Genomic DNA, 23,139 nt, shown 5'->3' on the forward strand with positions numbered 1-23,139 from the left:
CTCACTCTCACATTCATTCTCTATCTCATTCTTTCTCATATTAGGACACTGGGGTACCTACAATTCAAAACACTCTTTTATAGTTAATTATTTGGATTCATCAGATTCTAAATTATTTTTATATTTTAGTAATTCTAAGCACATTCACTATTAGAGAAGGTCAAACATCAACTATTTTAAATTGTATGACTTTAGCTCCTTCATTAGTTTCTCCTTTAGCATCTGTAATATGTTGCATCATTTACTTTCAAACTACCATCATTGAGACAGTCTATGAGCTTCTAAGCCTTGTCAAAATTTATTTATTTATAAATATTTAACCAATAGACTGCTGTGTTTAACATGAATATCTTTCAAAAATGCCTTTGCCTATCAAATACAGAAACATAATGACATTTCAAGGACCCAGCATTTACATAGTGCAACTCAATATTGTAAAAAGACATTTAAAATGTGTTACTGAGAATATTTTCTAATGGACATTAGTATTGTACTATTTTATCAGTGAATTCTTAAAATTACATAAAACAGATGGCAATAAATCATCACAAAAAGATAATATGCCCAGTTCCGTTTAGACAGTGATTCAGGTGATATGATTAGATATTCAACAAGTTTTTCTTCACTTGCACTGACCCTACTATAAATCAATTTATTCTCACAAATAAAATTGACATTAACAAACTACATCTACTATGTGCTGACCACAATGCTCTTCTCTCCTTGCTAACAAAATGTTTTAATGAGAAACATGGACGATCCAATAACTCTAGTACATTGATTTATTTTGGAATACAAGGCTGCATCTCTTCAACTCTTCCCATAGTGAGAAATGAAGTGATACTTTTTTTCTTTTGGAAATCTAAAAAGTCCTTCAGGGTGTATCCTTAGGTTGACTTTAAAGGAATTGCTCTGGAATTTTTATTCTGACCCTTCCATTCTGTGAGAGACGCTATTGCAGTTGGTGCAATAAAATTAAACCAGCTAATTGCCCATCATTTATAAGATCAAATAATGAACACACTTCAGTATCACCTCATAATTCCTAGCTAAAAAAGAATCTAGAAATAGATATAATCAAAATTCTAGCTACAGGAAATACAATACCCAAGATATGTATTTATTTGTCTTTAAACTTTTCTTTAAGTCTGCATAGAAATAATTGAGGCCAGTCTTAGGGCACTGTGCTGTTAAAAATTTAATAGTACTGACTGTGCAAGTAGTGACATATCAAGCAATGAAAATCTGGTGATTCATATTAATTGATATCTTCTAATAAGCTTCTCCAGGGCATCTTTAGTAGTTTGTACCACCTTTCAGCCAGACCATTTGCTTGAGGGCATTGAGATTTAACAGTAAAAGTCTGAATATATATTTCCTTTTTATCTCAAATGAAATCATTGAAGACTCATTTTCAGGAAGAGTAGAGACTACCAACTCATTTAATGCTAATAAGAGGCTACAGATCTATAATTAGAGAAGTTGAATTTTAAATTAAACTGAAAACACATTTTTAAGAGGTTGTTTCCTAAGATTTAAACAACCTCTTTAAAAATATCATTACACAAATTTCTTGAATTTCAGTGGCAAATAGGGCTGCCTACTGTAAGATTACCTTGAATATTACTATTATTTTTAAGATCATTGTCATTACACGATTAATTTATAAGTGATAAAACTTCTTCCTGAAGAGCGATAGTGAACAATTCTTAAACTTGACACATTGAGTCCATCAAGATAACATGAGAGTATGTTTTCATCAAAACACAGAAACTCCACAGCTAACTTGCTCATTTAAAATGTAAAAATTGTTTTTATTTCCTCAAGTATCTTATATGCCAATCACCAGCTTCACATTCAATTTGACATTTTCTTTTTAAGAAGTGGCCCACTCTAAACTCCTGTGCAGTTACCAATGTGATCTGATCAGCCTGAAAGGGTAGGTCAAAGAAGACTTCTTATATAACTCCCAGGGAAGTTGACCCAGTACAACCTGAGAATGTCAGTGGCAGATGGCTCATAGAGTCTGCCTGAGCTATTAGTCCCTCAGGCTCGGAGACAGGTGTCTGGTGATAAGCATTGAACAACAACAACAAAAATCTACACTGAATGCATAGTACCACAATTAAGGGTTTAGGCTTAGAAAAGAATTCTCAAATAGAATTATGATCAATCTATGCTAGAGGCAACTGTAACTACTGATGCTTTTAAAGAGACAAAGATAAGTAGTTTTTGATTTTGTGATTCTTGATAATATCAATATTTTCACCCTTGAAAAGTAAATAGATCTCTTGTAGCTGTCATGGGTCTTTAGTGGAATGCATAAGTTGATGTCTCAGTGATGGCTCTAGGGAATGGTTGAATATAACTGAATTTGGAAATATAAGTAAAGGATTTGATTAATTTTTATGACATAAATTATTTGTCTTAGCACCTTTGACTTAATTGTATATTTTTCTTGGCTTTTTTATCTGTAAATAGAAGACAAATAACATGTCTGTTTAAGGGGGGATATTAAAGAAAAAGGGAGATGGAAACGTACCTTTAAACTTATACTTAAAAGAGTACTTCTTGTAATAAAAGGTAATCTGTATATATATTTCTTGAATTAGCTTTGAAAGTATTGCTTTATAATTCTAGAAATTTTGAAATGATCATTCATTGTTCGGAAATAATTATTCGTCTTTTATTCCACATAAGATTTAACACCTTTGCAATATTATAATATTTATAATATTTATAAAAGCATTATAGATGTGAGATAAATGGAACTCAGATGAGAAAAAATTCAGACAGGTAAGAATGGCATACAGATATGTATACCCGATGATTCTATTCATTTCTATGGTCCCAGCACAAGTTCTATGCCTTTAGTAGGCAAATAAAAGAGAACAATATTTTCATAATATAAACTCCATAAAATAAAATCAGAGATATTTAAAAGAAACATTAGTTTTCTTATTGCTGAGACATTTTTCATAAAGACTTCAGAGTAATTAGTGAAAAGTCCTTGAAAACATTTTCACAATACATGCAGTAAAGGATTTATCTGACTCTTTATAGAGCATCTCTAATGCATGCAGATTAATATAGTAAAGGCAACAGTTTCAGGATGTAAAATGCTGCGATATTTTATTTTCTGTTTCTCCAGTCATTGTTTATTGAGATGTCATATGCTGGCACTTTTATAATCTCTTGTGGAAACACTAGTGACCAAGAAAGGTATCATTGCCATCTTTATGGTGTTTAAAATCTTGTAGAGTGAGACGAAAATTAAAACACAAGTAAGTAAATAATGTAATTCTAAATAATGATCAGTGCTGTGAAACAAATTTGAAAAGAGGCATGAGATAAGATGAAGCCGGAATTGTCCATGTGAAAGATGTTTGGTGGCTGCATTAGCTAAAATGATTTTAAAAAGTTCTTACAATTAGGTGAAATTTAACCTGAGAAACAAATGATTAGTATAAGCATTTGAGACTGGACAGGGTAAATCCAGAAGTAATGACTTCAGAGAGAAAAAGTGTAATGCTCAAAGGACCAGAGCAGAAAGGAGATTGGTATGTTCAACAGAGGAAGAAGGGCAGTGTACATAGACATAGCAGATGGTGAACAGTTCTTAAACTTGACACATTGAGTGCAATCAGTGTGAGATGAGGTTGAAAAAGCAGACTAAATCAGGCCATGTTTGGCCTTTTAGTCTAGATTAACATATCTAAATTTCATTTTAATTTGCAGTAAATGCTTATTGTAGGTCTCTAAGAAGAAAAGGGATATCACACACATTTGTTTAGCTTGATAAAAATTTTAAATTAAAATCATAAAATGTAAGAAAAGTATATTGACTATTTTTACTCAATTATTCCATGCAAGTTACTTATATTAACTTGGTTTTTGTTAAAAATTTGAAGATATATTCTTAATTTATAATACGCATAATATTTGAAGAGTAGGGGTATTTTTCTTGCTGACTAAACTTAATTTTTAATTTATATATTGCAATTTGTTTCAAGTTTACATATTGTAATTCATAGAGTTTATCCCAAATACGAATAATTTCTCTGATGGTGAATCAGCAATATACCTTAATCTTCAAAGTAAAACAATGTTTGAAAAATAAATATTGACCATGCACTTAGTAAGAGGAGAAAAATGTTAAGAAGTCCAAAATTGTCTAGGATGTATTCTCATACAGTTAAGTAAAATGTAATATTACACATCCTCCCAGTAAGCAATAAAGGAGCTAAGAAACTACTGCCTTTATTTAGATGTGATAGACATTAGATGTTCTATTACGTCCTATGGAACTTGCTAAATTGTTTTCTGAAGTAGGCTACCTGTGCTTTCAGACATTTCTTTTGGAGTTTGATGAATAGCAATAATATTAATACTGAAGGCTAATAAAGTTATGTCGAAAATATATTTTCAAGCCTCTGTATCTTATTTTTTTACTCTACGGGATACATAAAGACGACATGAATTTACACGTGGTTGTATCATCAGAATATCAGCAAAAAAGAAAACATCCCTCTTCTTATACAATTAGCATATGTTTATTTATGTGACTATTCATACTGTGAACAGCTTCATACTTAGAACAGCATTCATGCTAAAAACTGTGTCTTTCTGTGACACTACGTAACTGCATATTTTCCCTCATGAAAATTTAAATCTCTTAATATTAACTGTCCCTTGCCAAACTACTCCTCTGACCTTACCACAAATAACTTGTCTGCTCAATCCTTACATTTCAGCAACATACGCCTTTTTCTTTCTTCTTTGCTGTTGTTTTTAAAGCCATATTGTTTTTCATTTTGTAATCCTGTGCCTCTAACTTAAATGATCCCTGCTTATAAAGTCTTTTGCTAATACATCACTCCTTCAGCCCTATTTCTTTCCTTTACATTTTCTACCTTATTCTAAGTATATAATGTCACTCATTTAACTTTGTTCTTATATTGGTTTTCTCATTTGATGTCTGCCTCTTGCTCCACTCCCCACCTGCAAATATAAGTATATAAGAACCACATAGAAGTTTATATTGCCCATTCTGGAGCAGTGCCTGGCTCATGGTAGATATTCAGTACATTTTGCTGAATGAAAGGTATTGTAGATGGAAACCAAGTTCCAACAATCCAGGTTCATGGTTCTTTAAATTGTCTTCTCTTTAGTGAAGAAAAGGGCCTAACTGACCTCACTAGGATATATTTAGGTTCTGTAAACTGATGGGTGTTTTTGCTTTCTCATGGAATAGAAATTGCTTAACCTTTTAACCCAGGAAGCTATTGAAGTCTAATAAAATATAGAGAAGCATTTCTTCAATGAAAACGTTTTATTTGAGAAGAAAGAATTGCAATCTGGAGCGTGCACGCACATGGAGTGGTTTTAAGTATGTCTCGAAAAAGGCTAGAGGTTTTATAAAAAAGAGAAATGTTATGCTTTGTTCTTTGAGAAAATTCATTGCCATTAGTAGTCTTGGGGAGCTGGTGGGTTTTGATTGGCAAGTGATGCCCTTAGATAAAACATTGAGGGTTGTTTTCAGTGGCCATTGGGTACAACTGGTTTCAGGTTACAACAGGCAATTTCAGCAACTTGGCCTGTAGAGAATTATCTTCCTGGAGAAATGTTATGTGCTGTGAATGTCTTCACTCCCTGACTTTTTGACTCTGTTTTAATTGGGTGTGACAAAAAATGACCTAATTGGTATGACCAAGTGTGATAAAGCAAATTGACTAATATAAATATCTGTAACAGATTCCAATGTAGCCATTTTAAGCACTGAATATGCTCAAATACTAAGTTAGATGTCAATAAGACTTGCTTACCATTGGCTAAATATAATTATGCTGTCTCCTTCTTTTTTTACAATTCCACATCCTCAGTGAAAACAGATTATGTTTTGAGAAATTGTGAAAGAACACAGGATGAGCAGACTTTTGTTAAACAGTCTTTGTTTATCTAAAAGACAATCTAAACAATAAACAAATGAAAATCTAAATATAATCTATTGCAAATTATGAAAGAGAACATAGTGAAAGCACAGTATATGTAAGTATATCTTACAGCTCCATGTTAAGGTTAAAGGGTACGTGTGTCTGTTTGATATATAGGTAAACTTATATCACAGGTGTTTGTTGAACAGATTATTTCATCACCCAGGTACTAAGCCTAATAACCAAGTTATTTTTTTCTGATTCTTTCCCTCTTCTCACCCTCCACTTTCAAGTAAACCCCAGTGTCTTTTGTCTCTCTTTGTGTCCATGTGTTCTCATCACTTAGCTCCTGCTTATAAGTGAGAACATGCGGAATTTGGTTTTCTGTTCCTGTGTTAGTTTGCTTAGAATAATGGCCTCCAGCTCCATCTATGTTCCTGCAAAAGATATGATCTCATTTTTTATGACTGCATAGTATTCCATGGTATATAGGTATCATATTTTCTTTATTTAATCCATCATTGATGGGCCTCTAGATTGATTCCATGTTTTTGTTTACATAAATAGTGTTACAGTGAAGATACATGTGCTGATATCTTTATGGTAGAATGATTTATATTCCTTTGAGTACATACCCAGTAATGAGATTGCTGGGTTAAATGGTAGTTCTGTTTTCAGCTCTTTGAGGAATCACCACACTGCTTTCCACAATGATTGAATTAATTTACACTCCCACCAACACTGTAGAGATATTTCCTTTTCCCAAAAACCTTGCCAGATTCTGTTATTTTTTATTTTTTAGTAATAGCTATCTGGCTGGTATGAGATGATATCTCAAAATGGTTTTTATTTGCATTTCTCTAATGATCAGTGACGTTGAGCTTTTTTTTGATGTGCTTGTTGGTTTTGTATGTCTTCTTTTGAAAATTATCTGTTCCTGTTTTTGTTTGTTTGTTTGTTTAAGTTCCTTACAGATGCTGGATATTAGACTTTTGTTGGTGCATAGTTTGCAAATTTTTATCCTATTCTGTAGGTTGTCTGTTTACTATGTTGATAGTATCTTTTGTTGTGGAGAAATATTTAATTTTAATTAGCTTGCATTTTTCAATTTTTCCTTTTGTTGCAATTGCTTTTGGCATCTTTCTCATTAAATCTTTGTCCATCCTTATATCAAAAATGATATTGCCTACATTGTTTTCCAGGTTTCTATAGTTTGGGGTTTTAGATTTAAGTCTTTAATCCATCTCTGGTTAATTTTTGTATATGGTGTAAGGAAAGGGCCCAGTTTCAGTCTTCTTCATATGGTTAGCCAGATATTCCACCACCATTTATTGAACAAGGAGTCCTTTCTCCATTGCTGGTTTTTGTCAGTTTTATCAAATATCAGAAAATTGTAGGTGTATGGTCTTATTTCTGGACTCTGTATTCTGTTCCATTGGTCTATGTGTCTGTTTTTGTATCAGTACCATGCCATTTTAGTTACTGTAGCTGTGTAGTATAGTTTGAAGTTGGGTAATGTGATGTCTCCAGCGTTGTTCTTTTTGCTTAGAATGACCTTGGTTATTTGGTCTCTTTTTTGATTCCATATTAATTTGATAACAGTTGTTTTTCTAGTTCTATGAAGTTAATTGGTAGTTTGATAGGAATAACATTGAATTTATAAATTGGCTTTGGATAGTATGGTTATTTTAATTATATTGATTGTACCAATTCATCTTTGTTGTTAAAATCAACTTCATTCACAAATCAAACTCAAGTAAGTTGAGAAGTTGTGTATATGTGAATAATTAACACTAAAAGAGGCTCTGAACCTTAATCATTATGCACATGGATTTAGGAATCAGGAAGTCAGCTTGAATCATGGCTTTGTAATTTACTGGTCTCTGATTTTGGACAAGTTATTTATAGTCCCTGAAGCATATTTTTTTATCTGTCAATTGAATGTAATAATTTTTACTAGAGATTATGGTGAGGATTATAAGAGATCACCCTCATACAGCTCCTGGAGCATTGTTTGACACATTAAAAGTGCTCAATAAGCAGTAGCTTTTATTGTCATCATCATGAGTGATTGAAATGCTGACAATTTCAACTTTTAGAGAAAATCATTACAACAGAAAATAATTTAATAATGGAAATATTTATTGCAATATATAAAAAAGTTAAAATTCAGAGATATTCTCTAAAAGTAAAAGCCCTATTGAAAGCCCCATTGAATTAAATTTCTAAGAATATAGTTTTGAGAGTTTAAAATAGGAGCTGTGCTATGTAACAGTGCTTAGAATGACTCCACACTAAAACATGTTGTCAATATCAAAGACGTTGCCACTAAGAGAAAATCTTACACCAAACAAAACTGATCTTCAAATCCTTGCCACTAAATAAAGCCTTCTCATATTCCCTACAATAAACACAAGTGGAATATTTGTATATCAAAATTGACTGATTTAATATTACACCATAGGACATACTTTTTCAAAATAATTTTTGAATGTAAAAGCCTCACTATGAAAGATGAAATTTGTTTTAAGAAAATATATGTTAAATATTCCATACAATAAAATGTATAAACTTATTCCTTATTTAGTTATTCCAGTATCAAAAAAATTAGAAATAAACTTTAGTACTTGATTTTTGCATTTTACCTCCTAATCTGTTCTAGTTACAACTTTTGTTTCTTCCCAGGTGTCTCTTTACCATAAAACATATAGCATAAAATAAATGGCAGCATTGTATAATACAAAATACAATAAATAAAATTTTCTCTTAATTGATTTCTTTCTCTCTGCATTATATATGAATTTAGTAATACAGCCAATGAAGGTTAATGCCATTCAATCAACTATAGTCCTATCAAGTAGATATATTCTTTTCTTGTACTGTGTTTTTATTATAGAGTTGATCAAATTTTCTGTACCAAGATGTGAAAAGGTTGTTAAAAATATTGTGTTTCAATTATTTGGATATTCAAGAATATCTGTAACTCAACCTTTAGCTTGAACCCCAAATGCTGGAATGAGTAGGTGAACACCCAAAAATATTCGGTGGAAGTGTTTCATGTACAGTAACAAGATTGGCAGTCTGTTTGCAATGTCCTTTCTTGTGATGGCAAAACACTTCACAGTGATCTTCACAATTAACTTAATTGACAAAGCCCCTGGAAGCAAACACATTGACCCTGCCTTATTATGCTGTATAAATATAATTGTAGATTTTGCATGAGCCTATTCATGCATCCTCTGGCTCATATAGACAGCCACCTTCTCTTGCTTTGCTCAGTTTATTTCCTTTGCTCAGTTTATTCTTTTGCTCAGCCAAACAATTTGACTACACCGTTGACACCACTAAGACCAAGAACAACATGATCAAGGTTCAGGAACTACTTTTAAACTCCAGTTGCAAACATTTTGTCATTTTTATACTAATCATCTTAGCAAAAAAATTAAAATATGTCTCTCCAGGCAGAAACCCTCTTACAAAGTGCATAGACCTTGTGTACCGAGTGACAACATAGATGATAAATATGGAACAGGCCCAGGAGAAAAATCCCCCAGCTTCCCTGCCCCAGTGTATCCATTATGCTGGCACATAGAAAAGGCTATGTGCTCTGGAAAGTAAAATCTAAATGATTCGTTCTTCATCTTACTCGTCATCCTTCGTAGGTCATATGAATATTATTCTACCAAGAAATGAAGAGTTCTAAATAGGCATTTAAAAATTCAGTTCGACTGACATTTATTAAGCCTTCACTATGAACTTTGCTAGGCATGGAGAATTATAGAGATAAAGGACACAGAGCCTTTAAACAAATGCATTCAAAAAATTCTCAAGCTAGAAATAAGGTAAAATATTATATTTTTAGTTAATCATAAAAGATATAAATTTCATTTCATAAATTTGGGGCCCAAGTTTATGAAATATGAATAGCAATACTCTCTTCACTTATGTAGGTCTTTTCACCTTCAAGTATTATATATATTTATATATTATATTTACATAAGATACAGATGTAAATTATACACTATGTATATATGCTAAGTAAATATTTCCCTTCTCTTAACTTTTTATTTATTTTTAACCATTTTACTCATTTTATTTTTATTGATGGATTGATTGATTTTTATTTGAATAGTTTTTGGGGGACAAGTGGTTTTGGTTACATGGATAAGCTCCTTAGTGGTATTTTCCCTTCTCATAACTCTTAATAACACTAAGCATCTGGTCAATTTATTGGAAGATACATAAGAAAGGCTTTTTGTAAAAAATCGAAATATTAAAGCAAATATGCCTTTTTAATTGGTGTGTTTGCAGCAACACTGTACAGATTCAGATTATAAGCATTCTAAGATTATTCAATTGCCATTGCTTATTTTTAAATAAAATATTTTTTATTTAGAAACATAATTATTTTTATATTTTTAGTTTGTCTCAGTAGAATAAGGCATTGAGTTTTCACAAATGGCCATAAATAATCAAAAAATAAGAGTTTATTTGTAGAGCATGAATTATTCTTCTATACTAAAAACATGTAGCCTAGAAATGAATTTTACATATGGTGTAATTTTTATTGAGAATTTTGCAGTTTTTCCCTTTTAGTGACATATTTTCTTCACATTACTTTCTCAAAGCTATTATGTATTTGTGGTTTCTTAAAAATGTCAAGCCTTTATAATTTCTGAATTTAAAAGATTGCTCTCAGGAATTTGTTCAAAAATTGAAAATAATTTAGAAGGAAGCAATACTTTAGCAAATATTATTTTACAAACTGATTTAAATGGAAAGAGTACAGAAGAGGGAACTCTGGGATTCCCTAGAAGACACAAATCTTAAGTTATATCATTAGCCTTTTCTATGACCTGAGGAAAACATTTTAATATTCAACATACTTAGTGTCTTTATTGTAATTTGAATGTTCTCTAGCAACATTTTACAAGTTGTCTGTAGGAATTCTTAAACACTGTTTTTTAAAAGTAAATACATTAGGGAGTATGGAATTTGCTCAAATCTTGCTGTATAAAATCAATTCACTAAACATGTTCCACAAAATCCAAAAGTTCCATAGATACTTTCGGTAGTTCATACACTCTAAAATAATAGTGCCAAAATATTTCTCATCTCTGCTGAGTTGATATATTCACTGGTCTGGCAAAAGCAATGATGGGTACAATTGCTAGTACATTAGCATGACTCAAGATATTAAAGCTTGGCCTAACGACTAGCTACCCTTTACCAGCACACACTAACAATAATAGTAATGTTAAAAGAAAAAGAAGCCAAATTTTATTTAAGAATACCCTGATGAAGCAGAAAAAAAATCATTTTTAGGAATCTTGATTTTTGAATACAGATTGCTCTAATAAAATATTAGATAAATAAAAAATAGATATATAAAAGATATTTTAAAAGTGTGAAAAATGGGAGGTACAAATAAAGAACTTCTGCTGCACATGCCACTGCAAATTATTTTCTTAAGCAAAAAACATTTATGTGACTGTGAAAGTTTAGAACTGAACTGCTACTTTTGTCATGATGAGTTCTTTTTACTTCAAAGAACATTGATATGGTCATTTAGATAATAGTATTTAGTAGATATTTCTCAAAAATTAAGGAAATGATCCTGCCACCTCAACAAAAGTAAGAGTATTTTTGTCTACAATAAAACTGAAAATTTCAAGTACAAGTTACAATTTTGCAAAACTAACACCCTTCCAGGTAAGCCTGACATCTTCCCAATGTTAAATATTATTCTCATGCTCTATGGTGACATTAACAGATGTAATTTTAAAAATATATTGTATATTGAAATGTTTAAATATTTTGGTGGCTCACACCTGTAATCCCAGCAGTTTGGGAGGCCAGGGTAGGAGGATCACTTAGGAATTCAAGACTAGCCTTGGCAACATAGAAAGACTCCATCTTGGTATGGTGGCTAACACCTGAAATTCCACCACAATGGGAGGCCAAAGCGAGCAGATCACCTCAGGCTATAAGTTCAAGAACAGCCTGGCCAACCTGGTGAAAACCCATGTATACAAAAAATTTAAAAATTAGCCTGGCACATGCCTTTTATTTAGGAAGCTGCAGCATGAGAGTCACTTGCACCTGGGAGGCGGAGGTTGCAGTTAGCCAAGATTGTGCCACTGCATTCCAACCTGGACAGGAAAAAAAATCAAAACCAAAAAAAAAAAAAAAAAAAAAAAACCTGATTGAACATAATGGCACACCACTGTGGTCCTAGCTGCTTGAAAGGCTGAGGTGGGAGGATTGCTTCATCATGGGAGATCAAGGCTGCAATGAGCTGTGATCCTGCCAGTGCACTCCAGCCTGGGCAAAAAAGTGAGACCCTGTCTCAAAAACAAATTTAAAAATACCCTCAATAAATACATGCCTACATATATAAGTAAATGTATGTAGGTATGTATAAGTCAGTGAACCACTATTTTAGAAAACAATATTTTTCAAAATATATTGCTTAATCATGCATGACTAAAAAATGCATTCAAATGTCAAGGGAGAATATTGGATTAAGGCAGCAAAATACAATGTTTATTAATGCAATTTAAGATTCCACTTTGCAATTTATATTAAGGAAACTACCACTTGTCTGTTTAGTGGACTATCAAAAAGAAACACCCATAATTATCTGAAAAGGCTTTTGAATTCACTTCCCATTTCTGAAAGCATATAAACAAGAAGCCAGATTTTCTTTTTATATTTTAGCCAAAACATGTATTATAGATTTAGTGTGATAGCAAATACGAAAATCTAGTTGTCTTCTAAAAAGTCAAATTTGCCAAAATACATTCCTCAATAACAATTGTGTGGGAAATATGCTTGGTTTTTTATAAAAATATAAGTTATTTTTGTTAAAATGTAATAGATTGATTAATATTGGTAAGTGAATTAAAAATAAATATTTTTAAAAGTATTTGGTACAGTTTTTAATTTAGTAAATATTACTAGATAAAACCCAAACAAACAAAAGGGTTTTGGGGCTCCTCAATGATTTTTAAAAGTGTAAAAAGTCTTTGGAAACCAAAATGTTTAAGACATTCCACTTCTGAGGAACAAAATTTTTCCTCCCGGCTTTTATCAGTTTTATGTGATCGCTATGTAAAGCAATTAATACTAGATCATATCTACAGCAAAAGACTAAGAAGTCTACATTAAGAAAAATACACTCCAAACTAATAAAGAGTTGTCTTGGTAATACTGATGTTGCAAACTTTTTCTGGTGTAGTATTCCTTGTAAATATATAAATACTTTTCAAAAACTTACACATCAGCTATTTATCTCTGTCTATTAATGACAATAATTTAGAAAAGATAAATATTTTATAGAATATGGAAATATTTGAAATAATGGTAAAATACAGACATATTTGAAATAATGATGGAATAATGGTAGAACAAGTGTGTTGAATTATTTGATATTAATTATGTTAATATTAAATATATAAACAATTTCAAATGGAAGACTTGATAGTTCCCTTTAATATTTTGATATAATATAGGAAATAATTTTTTGAAACAAATTAGTATAGTTATAGTCAAGAAATGTATGTACACACACATATATATGCATATACACATATAGAGAATAATACATTGTTCTATTCTGTATTTTTTTCTCACATACATATGGAAAATGCATAAAGCTCTTAATGAAGACAAGGAAATTTTCTAGGGAGATCCAATCTGCCTGTTGCATTTCATAGGTTGTACAGCATACAAAAATACATATTTGATTACGAAGGTGATAAATGAGAAGTAGTAAAATGTGCTCGCACTAACATTTACAAACATACAATATGTAATGCTGTGTAGGGCAGCATTTTAATTAACATTTCATGAATTTAATAGGAATTCTAATTTATGTTGGTATCAATATTCACTCAGAGGAATACCATTAGTTTTTATTTGTTTCTTACCGTGTCTCTATCTATGGGTTCCTGTGCTGTTACTTTGAATCATAGTAATTTACTGTGTTTATTTTTTCTACACATTCAATTTAACATTTTTAAACACTCTGTAATAGTTTGAGATGGGTAAAAATAGTACTATAGACTCCATTAATTAACTCCTTTTTACATACTAATACTTTTTCTTACAAGTTTTTATTACTTTTTTTGCTGAATATTTAGGTTTGACCTATCAGGAAGAATTTAATTTCCTGAAAGATAACAAGATCCAGGAGTTACTCTGTGATTTTTTTGTTGCAACAATTTATATAGCTAAGATTGTCCTAAGTAGTTGTGAGCTTTTCTAAGGCACAACCTTAAGTTACAGGTTATATGTACTCCAGCCAGATCCTGGTATGAAGTTGTTTATTCACATATTGTGTGCTCTGTGGGGGTGCTCTGACAGGCTTTACGTTAAGTACTGAGTAAACAGTAATCAAAGACAAAAAATTCTTCCCTTAGAAATTCAGGGGCTAGTGTGTAGATAAAAAATCAACTTGTAATTAAAATAAAGTGTGATCAGTTACTCTGACATAAGTACAATACATTGATATGAAGGAAACAGGCAATCCCCCAGACACAAAATTTTGCATATTTTTTGCTACCAATTGATTGAAAAAATGTTTTCCAAGTGGGGAAAAAACTAAGAGTTTTGTCATTCACAACATTTCTGATACAGGCCAGTGACAGAAACAGGGAAATATGGCCCATGAAAGTGATGAGGCGTTATGAGTTGTTAACGGTAGATAGTAAATTTGAAACTGGGAGGATATCACTAGCAAATTTAAATTTAGGTATTGATTTACTCAGGTTGCAGTTTCCAGGGACTGTACAAAGGACAGCAAAGGCCAAATATTCTAGTAAATGCAGAGGAAGACCCAGTAACTCTCACAGGTACAATAAGATTCAGGTATAGGGCAGAAAACCCAGTTCCCTATTTTTACACAATGCGCTTTTACTGACCCTCAATTTTATCTTTCATGTGCATGTAGCACTATGAGGTTTTTGAGGTAGGGGTGATGTAGAAGGAGAGGAGTCACCTGAAGGAATAATAAATAGCCCTTGACTTCTAGTATGGAGCAAAGACAAATACACCAATATGGACTATATATCATAATACATTAAAATTGGTATAGATCAGCTACAGAATTTTAAAGAAAAGATACTTTACATTGGCTCTAGATGATTAGGGAAGGTTTGCTAGCTAGAACGTTTTAGAGTTGCACTTTTTTGATAGGCAATTGTTAGTAGCCTAGAATTAAGTGGGCAATGAAATGATCTATACATATATCATGAAATTAACATCATAGTAGAACACAGGATTGCAGAACTTGTGAGTTTTTAGAGTTGTCCTAATCCAAGCTCCTTGATGGACAGATGAGAAAACTAAGACCCAAAGAAATAAAGGGACTTCACTAAGGAAAACCTACTTAATAAATAGGAGTCATAGGACCATTACTCACATTTCCCAATTGTCAGAATTGAGTTTTTTTTTTTTCATTATTTTCCTATTTTACTTCCTTTGTTGATGAATTCACAAATATGCAATTTTTCATGAACAACCATTCAATATTATGTATCTCTGAGGTCTTTTCATGGGTTATGAAAACTTAAAACTTACAACTTATAAAATAAAATATTCATAAAATATTAACACTGCAGGCTCAATGTTTAAAAATATACTATACTCTAGAGTCATATAACACAGTCCCAATGATTTTGAACTACGCTACATGGTGATCACTATTAGCTCCAATTTATAATAAGGATTTGATTCTTCCCAAGGCAATGAGAGTAAATCCCCACACAATTTCTTACTCTAACTTGTTCCAAGCAATTTTAAGGTGTGGATTAGTCAATGAAATGTGGCATTCTTTTGCAACATTGTGTTATTTGAATTGAAATGAATTGAAACAAATAGGTTTAATTTGCTGTGGAACGAACACATGCCATTAAGTGGCTGAGAGCTTGTGTTTTACTACACAGAAAGTAGGTAAAGAAAATAAGCACTTAGGAAAAATAATTTAAGCATCATGATGTAGTTTTGGCTTCCTCAGCCTTCTCAAGCATAGTAGGTTTCACTTGATTTACTTTTTGTTTATAGATGCACTGCCAATATCATCTATGGTATTGACTAAAGTGACACAGGAAAGCATTATAAAGGAATTGATTAACTTTTAATATGTTGTTCTAATGTATGAAAGTTTTGGTTAGATTAACACATCTTAGTTTTAAATAAACAACAATAGTCCTAATGGATTTTGGAGTTTATTTTTTTTTTAAATCACATTCATGCCAAAGTATTGCCTTAAGTATAAATTCCAAATTGAAATATTATTTTCAGGTCAGGCACAGTGACTCACGCTTGTAATCCCAGCACTTTGGGAGGCCAAAGCTGGCAGATCACGAGGTCAGGAGTTTGAGACCAGCCTGACCAACAGGGTGAAACCCTGTCTCTACTAAAAATACAAAAATTAGCTGGGCGTGGTGGTGCATGACTGTAATCCCAGCTACTCTGGAGGCTGGAGCAGGAGAATCACTTAAACCTGGAGGTCGGAAGTTGCAGTGAACCAAGTGCACACCACTGTACTCTAGCCTGGGTGACAGAGCAAGACTCAGTCTCAAAAAAAAAAAAAAAAAAAAAAGATTATTTTTAAATAATCTGGGAATAACATAAGTTTTTTAAAAACATATATGTGTTTGCCAACACATGAAAACAATAGTGTGACACAGTAATGTACTATTTCATTTAATGGACACTAATGAGAAAAGAAGGTAGATATATACTACATAAATGATGAGTAATTTTGCCTGGGAAAAGGTGTAGATAATAATGAATTATTCAAATGATTATGGCATATGTTAGTATAGAAATGTTCATCTTTATAGAACTACTGTCAATCATGGCTACTGTCATAGTGATGTTGAAAGAAGCTATTTTGTTTCATCAAAACAGCATCATCTATCACATGAAATCAATGAAAATATTTTAAATGTTGATATGTTATATTTAATTAACTTGGATTTATGTTTGTTAGAGTCAGAAAAATATATAGTTTACAAGTACTTTTAATTTTGCCACATGATAAAGTACAACAAAAATAATTTAATTATAAGTGATGGGGGGATGGAGGCAGCAAACCACATTGCCATGTATGTACCTATGCAACAATCCTGCATGTTCTGCACATGTACCCCAGAACCTAAAATGCAATAATATATATATATATATATAAAAGGATTGCTTATACCAATTAAAAAAAATAAATGTCCATGTGAATATTTTATTAGGTTTATACAAGCTTCAAATTTGAAGAAGCAAATATACATTCACCTTTAAATATATTTCAAGACATGCTAAGTGATATTAATTATGTAATGAAAGTTCGTATTCTAATAGAATATTTTTAGTGTTATTCAATTAGATACTATTAATTTTAAAGAGTACCTCATTTAATATTGAGATAATATTTTAGGAGAATAGAAGCTGAATTTTACCAATTCATTTTCAATCCCTATTAGAATAAATGTTTAATTATTTTATTAAATATTAAATATTTTCATTGAATGTTATGATTGACTGTACCAATTGGCTTTCTAATTTCTTTACTACCCTATAATAAATCTTATTTGTTATTTGTTTATTGTTAACTATTACTTTATTCTACTACTGGATTAAGTTGCTAGTGCTTTTTTTTCTAACATTATTTGCTAATTTTTTCTAATATTATTTTTATAATATTATTTGCCTGAATGCTTATTTCAAAGCTTTGCTATTTAAAATATATGATCATAAATTTAACAGAAAAAAATTTTAGTCTTTCGTTTATGCTAAAATAGATTACTGGACATGAAAATGAGCAGCACCTTGAGAGGCTGAGATAATTTTTATGATGCCCATCTTTAAATGTGGTTCCTTAAAATAATTAATTTAATAATATATTTATTGTTTATTGCATATTATATTTCTTTGCATATTATATTTCTCTTTGCATATTATATTTCTCCTTAAATTAATTGGGTAATGTCTCTGAAAATTTTAATCAAGTTTATAAAACAAGTGTCATTGTTTTGTTTTGTTTTATTGTATCAGTTAACAAATGTCATTGTTAAATGACAATATATTGCTCTATGTCCTGCATCATTCATGTTACTTTTTGTGTCTTGATTAGATTTTATTAAATTAAATATATTTCTCTTGTATTATTTTATCAACACTTTTTAAAATGTAAAATATTAAATTATTATTCATATTTTCCTGTTTTAATTAAAATTGTTTATTCCATTTTTTCTTGAAATTCCTAAGGAATATTTAACCTTTTGTTGATAAAATATATATGGTATAAAGTAATTCAAAAATGTGCATAATAATAATAATAATAATCCTATAGAATCTATATTCATTTTCTTTTTAGTTTATATTTTCTATTTTATTGAATTTGTTTTGGTGCAGTGTTCTACTTTTCCTTTTCCTTTTAAATGATTACTTTGTTTACTGATTTTTTTTTACTTCTATTACTATGATTTGAATTTACTACATTATTTACAAAAAGTATAGAGTGAGTAATTTCTAATGGGGGAAAATTTTTGAAGTTTTCTTTAAGATTATCATACTTTTAAACAATTTCACTGTTGAAGAAAAAACAGAAAGGAAAGCATATTATCTCCATATAAAACCAATTGTTAGAGTTCTAGCTATTAAATGTATCTTAGTGATTGTATTGCTTTAGTTATCCATATTCTTTCCTTTTGTCTAACTTTTCCTTCAAACATGAAACTAATATTTCATTACTCTCAAATTTATTTTTTGATACTATAATATTACATAGTGTGCTATATTGTCAATGACAGATGTTTGAAATAAATGATCTTCCTAAAATAAATTGGAAAATTGGTCATTTTTATTTATTATGGAATATATTAAATAAGCTAAATAAGTAGTGAGTAAATATTGGCAATAAAAATATTTTATTTATCATGAATATTGCCTTTTCAACATATTTTCTGTAAATGTATTTTTGTGTAATACATATACAATTTGCATTTACTATAAATTTTACCTTAAATCCTAAGACATGATTTGTCTTTTAAAAATTTTTTTTTTATAAACAGTGCAATGAGCATGAAAAACACACATAAGAACAAAGGAATATTTTTTACTTGCTTATGATTTCCTTTTTCTAGAATGACAGGTTACAGAATTTCACAAAGTAGCATATCTATAACTGCAAGCAATAGAAATGAAAAAATAGAATATAGATGAAAGGAGAGTAAAACAAGACCTGTGCTTGCCATCATGGCCCATGCATTATTTTATATGAGTCATCAATTGACTCTAGGATTTCTGATCGCGACTGTGGAAAGAAAACTTTCAGTTATCAAAATACATCTGTCCACGAGATAAATGAATAAGTAAACAATTTTAAAACCTACTTGTTCATAAGAATTAAAGCTGCTCTTTGTACTTAAAGCAGTGGGGAATTAATCTAAGGTGTCCTAGTTAGGGGGCATCAAATAAGTATGTGTTTTGGAATGAGAAATATCATCATCTTTATAGTGTATTTTATAGAATTCTTTTTTAGAGCAGACTTCAATATTACTCAGTGATTTCAAATCAAAGTAAAAATCATGAAAGGCAGCTAAATGGGAAGCAAACGCAATATAATCAAATATGAGTATGAGGATGCAGTAGAGTGTGCTTGTCAGGAAAGCTGTCAGAGGTTTATAAAACAAACAAAAACAACTAGCTAGCCTCAGTGTATAAAACTAAGAGAACTTGATTGCCCAGAGGTGAATCAGAATCTTGTACTACAAAATTGCCTTTCCTAGCCTCTCCCTTTGGGTAACATTGATATGGAATCTAAAGTCTATTTTATGTCCTTTTGGAAGGAAATTAATGGTTCCTGGCCAAAATGACACTGATATGGGTGATCTAGACTCCCCCATCTTTGGAAAGCTTATTGGTGAAATACCCAGAGAAAGTTAGGAATTACCCTGGAAAAAGATAGGAGATGGAGGGCTGCAGATTGCCCTTGCTTGACTGCAATGACTCATTCGTATTAGATATAAAGTTTCCATTGCTATAGTATTTTTCTTCCTTTCTAAAGTTAATTGACTCCTAAAATGCTTCTATCATATAGATTTTTACGTGAATATTTCCTTAAATGTAGACAACTTCTCTTTAAAGAATTCCTATCAAGAAACCCCATGTGTGGTTTTGTAGAAGGGAGAAGAATTGCCAGAATTATGAACAATGTGTCCCAAATCATGTAAGAATAGATTATGATAAGCTATTTATGGCTCTGATATAGATGAATATGATTGTTGGTCTGGAGTTGCCAAATGAAGGTGATCATATTAAATTAGAAAAATTCATCATTTTTATTTATGATTTTGTGTCTTTTTGTATTTATTTTTTATTCCAACTTTTAAAACTCTGTATTGACAGTCTTTCAAATACTTCAAAAAGCATGGTTTTCCACATTAACAATTACCTTGGAATTTTCCTTATGAACTTGCTTAAATTTTACCATTTTTTCATTTGATTTTATGTAATTTTTTTTTACAGTCTCTAACTTTTTGAAATTTACAGAGTGAATTGTTGGATGCTAGAAATCAGGGACTAATTCTTCCTATGATAGCTTTTACTAAATTTTCATTGAAATGTAAAAAACTATTTGAATACAACTTATGATTATTAACTAATTCATGACTTCAAATTAGGAGTCTGTAAAGAAAAGGTAAAGAAACATTCTTTGTAAAATTAAGTAAATAATTACACAATTTAAGTGTCTACTGAAATTATAAGTAAAAGTATAGTCTATTCTCTCAGGAATGTGAAAAATATATAAGAAAAATACTTTTCTTGTTTTTCCAACATTGTTATATTTTCTTTTTATCCTTATGAACAACAGAAATTAGGGAACTGTTTTTGTTTTAATTTAAAACTCTAAAATTATTGGAATGTAATTTGGATCATCCATTTTATTTTCAAAACCTAATTTTAGTGTAGCATATTCATTTAAATTGTTTTTGTCAAATACGATTTCCAAAGATACATTTTTGCTAATATTAACCTAACAGACCAAACATTTGTTTGACTAGTCATGAAAGCCTTTTCAGAGAAATGTGTGAAGTGTTTAAATGTTTTGTAATGTCAACCAAAAAGTGTGTGTGTGGGGGGTGCGCTAAACCTTAGTGTACAGATGTCTTATAATGGCAACCCAAAATGGCTAATATTTGGAGGGAATAACAAATTTGATTTATTTTCAACAGTTCAAAAAACAAAATTGGTATCATGTCACACATCCTTCTGTAGTATAGCACTCTCATGCTATCTTAGTCTGTGCTACTGTAACAAAATATGAGTAATTGCTTTAAGGAAAATTTACTTTCACAGTTCTGGGGGCTAGGAAGTCCAAGGTCAAAGCACCTGTAGTCCTCAGATGGCAGAAAAATGGAAGAGCAGACTAGCAAGCTAGCTGAGAGCCATAGGAAACATCTTTTATTAGGACTTTCATACCATTAACAAAGAAGGCACTTTACAGCCTGATCCCCTCTTAAAGTCTCCATCTCTAAATGATATCACATTAGCAACAGGTGAATTTTGGAAGAAAACACATTCAAATCATAGCACATGTCATGCATATATTTGATCAAGAAGAGCATTCAACTTTTTGTGGTTCAATGCAGTAAGTGAGAAAAAAAAAAGCGTAACCCAACAATTTATAACTTTTTGCAGATGTGTAGTGTGCTATCCAGATTTTTCTTTCAGGAAAGAACACATTGTCTAGATGCTGGGAGTACTGATGGCTGAAAGCTCTCTGCTGAGTTATCTCTTTGCAGCTGTCTTGGACTAAAGAGAGCTTCCTTGACCAAACCTTTGTCCACAGTTCCAGGGGCAAACTGAATCCAGTGATAGTTCAATATGATGTATGAATGTCCTGATTCCTTGCCCTTAGAACAATTTTGTAATTCTAACCCAGCTCTATAGCTCCCTGAAGAACTGACTAAAACTTCTACTTCAGTACATTTCAACTTCTCTCTCTTCCCCATCCTACAGGTGTTCATCTTAAGAACTTCCATTTACTTCTTGCATGAATCCCTTTCTTAGAGTCTTGCTTTCAAAGACATTTAACCAACCTAATAAAGTTAGTGCCAAGAGAGGTTCAAATAAAAGACTCAAAAGTAAGATTTTGGAGCTAGATCATTGTTAGCAGGCAATGAGAATCCCGTCAGTGGTTGTAGATGGAATATTAATAGTCCATGGCATGTGGTAGCAGTGCAACTGTTAAAACTTTCACTCAACTGAAGTGACATACTGGAAGAAGAAAATGAAATTACTGATGTAACATCAAATCAAGAATTTGAGATGTACTGGAGAAATCAGAAATCATACTTATAAGGGAAACAAAATTGGATAGCTGTTTCTAGGGTGTTACATGCTTTAGAGAAAGAGAAGTGAAGTGTGAGGCCAGAGGGTCCCCTTAAAAGCTATAAATAGATTCTTACCTCCTACAATCAGTGGGCAGAAAGAGCTAAAGACTAGGTCTAGGACTCAATTATAGGAGTAAGCAGGAACCTAGGGAAGACTGAATTATCAGTCCTGGAAGATACACCAAACTAACATCAGGGTCCTGGTTGAGAAGTAAGTATGTAAGATAAGGGATAGGAAGATTTTGGTTGAAATTTTTGAATTTCCAGATTTCCCTGAGCATCAAATTTCTCTGCAGTTAGAGCCTACATCTAGCTATTAAAGGCTAGTACTCACCCTGTTTTGGAAGACAATGCAAAGGGCTTTTCATTACAAGACAGGATCTGCCCTAGATATCCAGAACAATAAATAAGCATGTCAAACATAACTTAGTCAGCATGGTGCTAGATGATCTTAGGAAAAAACATAAAACTATCTGAATCTAAATACCCAGTAAATAAGTATTAAAATAACCCAATAAAATAAATATAGGGCTGGATTCTGAGGGTACTGAATCAACAGAAGATAGATAACAAGGTCAGTTAAAAAAGACTTTAGAGAGTTTATCAATATGGGAACACTGTCTTATAATACATAATTTAACATCCTGGCAAGGACATCGACATGCTTTTAGGGTGGCTATTAGAATAATAAAGATATAGCTGTACACATTAAGTTAAAATGCCAAAACTGCTCTGGTAGATGGTGAAAGGAGGAATCAAAAGGATCAGCTATTTGGATATTTTAGAGTGCATATATTCTGCAAGGTTGG

This window comes from Saimiri boliviensis, chromosome 16, assembly GCF_048565385.1.
Source record: "Saimiri boliviensis isolate mSaiBol1 chromosome 16, mSaiBol1.pri, whole genome shotgun sequence".
NCBI lineage: Eukaryota > Metazoa > Chordata > Mammalia > Primates > Cebidae > Saimiri > Saimiri boliviensis.